Genomic DNA, 5,107 nt, shown 5'->3' on the forward strand with positions numbered 1-5,107 from the left:
TTTATAAGTGGATAACTCATTTTAACATTGCTGTACAATGTTAAACATTGAACATTCAATGTTAAGCATTGAAGATGAATGTTGCGATGCAGACTACATAAATTTTTAAGAAAAAATGGTCTTGTTTGTGCCCAAATTGAAAGGGCCTGATGATTAATAACAGAAATAAGAGCAAAAACTTAGATAGCTTGATTTGCTTAGCTTACACAATTTTGACCCAAAAATTGAAGTGGAGCAATATTTCTGCTTATGGAATACCAAAAAAATAATGCCTCCCGATTATCTGCAGACAATTACAGACCTTTCAATGGAAATTTTAAACAAGTTGGATCAAGATCCTGAAGAATTTCTTAGAAGAATTGTAACATTGTAACAGGAGATGAAATATGGCTTTACCAATAGGTTCCTGAAGACAAAACACAATCAAAGCAATGGCTACCATGAGTCAGATGTGGTCCAGACAAAGTAAAAATGGATCAGTCAAGAACAAAGTTCATGGCAATAGTTTCTTGAAATGCTCAAAACATTTTGCTTATTAACTCTCTGGAATGCCAAAGTAAAATAACATCTGCTTATGTGAGAATTTTTTATGAAAATTATCCCAAAACTTTCATAGAAAAATGCCCAAGAAAGCTCCACTGGTCTTTCTGTACCATGCCAATCTTTCTGCTCATTACTCTCATCAAACAAGGGCAATTTTGTGAGAGTTTACATGGGAAATCATTAGGCATCCACCTTACTGTTGTGATTTGGCTTCTTTAAATGGCACCTATTTTTCCAGTTAATCATGTAAATATGACTGCACTGACATGGTTAAATTCTCCAGACCTCCAATTCTTTAGAGATGGACTAAATAGCTAGTATTATTTACAAAATTATTTGAATATGATGGAACTTCACTTGATCTTAGCCAAAAGGCCGAGAAGCGATGAATATGATGGAACTTCTGCTGAGAAATAAAGCTTATAATTTTGTTTTTATCTTCTAATTATATTTGCATGAAAATTTTGAATTCTCCTTGTATTAATAAATTTGACTGGAAGTAGGTTTGTGGTACAGTGGCTTAAACCACTTCTTAGGATACCCACATCCCATATTAAAGTGCCTGGATCAAGTCCTACTTCTACTTCTGATTCAGCTTCTTAATGCACCTGGGAGGCAGCAGATGCTGGCTCAAGTCCCAGGTGCCTGCAATCCATATGGGAAATACAGGTGGAGTTCCTGGCTCCCAACTTGGGCCTGGCCCACCCTAGTTGGTACAGGCATTTTGGTAGTGAACCAGTGGGTGGAAAATCCTCTCCTCTCCTCTCCTCTCCTCTCCTCTCCTCTCCTCTCCTCTCCTCTCCTCTCCTCTCCTCTCCTCACCTCTCCTCTCCTCTCCTCTCCTCTCCTCTCCTCTCCTCTCCTCTCCTCTTTCTCCCTTACAAATAAATAAATAATATATAAAGATAAATTTTGCTGATATACAGAAAGATAATTTGGGGGAAATGTCATCTAGGATGAGACAGGTAGAATACAGATGATTTCATTTCCAAACAATTATTTTAATTTGGGGGATCAAATTACAAAACATTACCATCCAGCAAGAAATAAATAGAACCAACTCAAAGATATGGAAATTAAGTAAGAGAAAAGATTCAATAACAGATGAATAGAAGGGATAAAATAACAAACCAAAAAGTCTGACTCTGTTAAGTGCTCATATTTTATATAAGAGTTCTCATGTGAACCAAATACATATTAACTCTTCACTATATATTTTAATATATAGTGATATATAGTGAATAGAGCTAAGACAGGAGTAATATATGGCTTGGAGAAGGGAAAGTATAAATAGTAATGAGGTCAAAAAGCATTTTGAAAAAAAGCATATTTAAGAGAAAAAATCTTGACACTTGAATTAGTGAATTGCAGATAAACTAGACATTTATCAAAATTGCTTCTTTAAATTTGATTTCACTAATTTACAATTCTAAATTTTTAATCAAGAATTGATGCTGACTATGTGCCATTTTAGGGAAAGGTGGAAAAGAAACATTGGAATGGCATAAATAGGAGTTCTTTAACCTCTCAAAATCAATGTCTCCTTTTTTATAACAAATATTTTCTCAAGATTCTCTTCACTACCCTGTAGTAAAATTCATATACAATGTAACTTCTTTATACATGTTTTTAAAAAGAATAAAATATCCAAAGTGTAATATAAAGGAGAAATAAAAGGAAGGTAATTTGTGATAACTGTGTATCAATAATGTGTTCTATAGCATGTAATATGTTTCAATAATATGTTTTATTATATAGAATAAATTACATAGAAATATGTAATTTGCAATATGCTTCAAAATGTGTTTAGACATGACTGCATTTTGAGACATGATGTTGGGGTTGGCGCTGTGGTTCAGTGGGTTAAAGCCCCGGCCTGCAGCAGTGGCATCCGATATGGGCACTAATTTGAGTCCTGGCTGCTCCACTTCCAGTTGAGCTCTCTGCTATGGCCTAGGAAAGCAGTAGAGGATGGCCCAAGTCCTTGGGCCCCTGCACCCACGTGGGAGACCTGGAGGAAGCTCCTGGCTCCCGGCTTTAGATCAGCGCAGATCCAGCCATTGCGGCCAGTTGGGGAGTGAACCAGCGGATGGAGGACCTCTCTCTCTCTGCCTCTCCTTCTCCAACTCTGTCTTTCAAATAAATAATATAAATCCTTGAAAAAAAAGACATGATGTCCATTGCTTTCTCTTATTATTCTATCAGTGTGACTATAACAGCTGCAGCTGCAGACTAGTACAGATGGATCATATTGGTGACTCAAATGCACATGTAGAATTTCCTTTGAGGTGAGGTTTTCCTGAAAGATAAAACTCCGTGTGTGGCATAGTTAGGTAGTATGTGTGAATACTTACAAATGAAATTTTCAATACATGACTATGTGTCAAGTCATTAAATCTCACATGGAATATAAAACATTTACTGCACGTCAATGTCCAGCTAATACAATATCTATCATTCCTAGGCCACTAAATCACAGTACCAGCCTCAAATCATTGTGAAAATTAAGAATTCTCCTTCGAGTTCCAAAATACTCCTTAATGGCAATTCTGGCCACTATGAAGATAAGGAGTCAACTACAGATGTAGGGAATTAACACTGAAGTGTAGTATTACTTTTGACAGTAACATTCTCTGTCCTTGAGCAAGTCACTATATTTGAGAGAGAGAGAGAGAGAGAGAGAGCGAGCGCAGGAATGCAGGAAGGCTACTTTGCATTTTAAGGTGGTTAGAGACTGGAGAGAGGGTCAATCATACAACAGCTTTAACTTGTTACTTAGCTGCTAGCACTTTTGGGGGATATTGCCCAATATTGGATTGTGGCTCAGTTCTCACTGTTCCCAAGATAAGAAATACACTTGATATAGTGCACTATTTTATTTTTTCATGTGATTCGTGATTTATTAGATCACCCAGTCCTTTTTATAAAAGTGAGGTAAGGAAAACTGTCTCTGGAACTTACTTTTCATACTACCTGATCCCCTCCTTCTGCCTCAAAACCCAAGTATCCTTATCGAATCTTGAGTCAGAGCTGTTTTCCTATCTTATAACCTACAAGCACTAGACTGTCACCATAGGCCATTTGATGATGCTTTCTAGGTCTAGGCAGGGAGAACAAATGAGATCTTTAAAACAGAGCACATTTCTTGAATACAGATTCTTAACTTTTCAACAGGAAAGTAAAACACAAAATGTCTTAAGTCTATATTGGAATAGTGCTAGTTGCACTTATTTTTTCTTTTAATACTAGTAAGCAGACATGATGGATGGTATTATTTGTTTACAATTGTTATTTCCATATGTAGAATATACTTTCATAATCCAACTGATCTTTGGCTTGTTCATGTTATTTCCTTTGGCTAATGAGATTTGGACAGAAATCAGAGTCTGAAAATTCTGAGTTTTAAGCCTCAAAGAGACATGGAAATTTCTGTCAGCCCTCTTGCAAACCTATTCCCTATCATAAGAAATATATTGCTAAACAGCTACCAGTTCCAGAATTAAGAGACATACAGTCATGCTGTCAACCATATCCAGGAATCAAGCCAGACATGCCCAGTCATTTCCATTGGACCAGCATCTGACCTGTATAGTTTTGAGGGACAAATAAATATCTTTAGTGCAAGCCACTAAAAAGTGAGGAGGTGGGATGCTTGTGAGGCAGCATGAATACAGAACACCTGGGTGTTAAAACAGAAATGTTTCATAGTAGGCACACCATAGCATCATAAAGTAAGACACCACATATCAAATGATGGTCGTCAGCCAGATGTGCTCTTTCAGAAAGAGGCTGTGACTTGGAGATCCAGTAAGTATACTTTGGATTTGGGGTAAGGGGTGTGGATTAGGTAGTATGAGGAGATGAGTGCTACAGAGTTTTCCTCGCCATGATTTTCTCAAAGGAGTTGGTGGTTTAAATAAATCAAGAGTAACAGGAACAAAGAAAATGTTGCACGGTGTCAAGGGTAAGTCTTGTCTTGAAAACAGTGAGAACTGAGACCCACAAGAATTTTGGGCAAAATCTCCATAGTATTAGCCACTAAGATATACTGAAGCTGGCTATATGATTGATACCATCATCAGTAACTCATAATTTTAAAATAATTTCATTCAAGTCAATGACTGAAAAACAGGAGCTCAAAAGGAAATGGTAAGGGATAGCAGTAGAATGGCATGTTATGCGTCTGAAAAAAAAGTTCAGGAGAGAAATTTGAAGCAGAAAGTAGCAGTTTGGTATGAATTATAATGGAGCTTCTATTGGAGAGTGCTTCAAAGTTAATTAGCACTTAGAGGCTTGATAATGAAACCTGAACAGTCATGCTGGAATGAAGGGCATCATTTACACAGCTGAAGGGAATGCTTGGATTGCCAATTGAAGTTACTGTGGAAAACCTTATTAAATTAATTCTAATGAAGGAATGGGATGAAACATCATCAACTACACTTCCATGAACATTTTAAATTTCATAGGATCATAAAATATTTTCATACAGGAAATGACCTTGGGGTTTGGTCTAATGCTTTCATTTTTACCAGAAAATTGAGATGCAAAAGAATTGAATAAT

This window comes from Lepus europaeus, chromosome X, assembly GCF_033115175.1.
Source record: "Lepus europaeus isolate LE1 chromosome X, mLepTim1.pri, whole genome shotgun sequence".
NCBI lineage: Eukaryota > Metazoa > Chordata > Mammalia > Lagomorpha > Leporidae > Lepus > Lepus europaeus.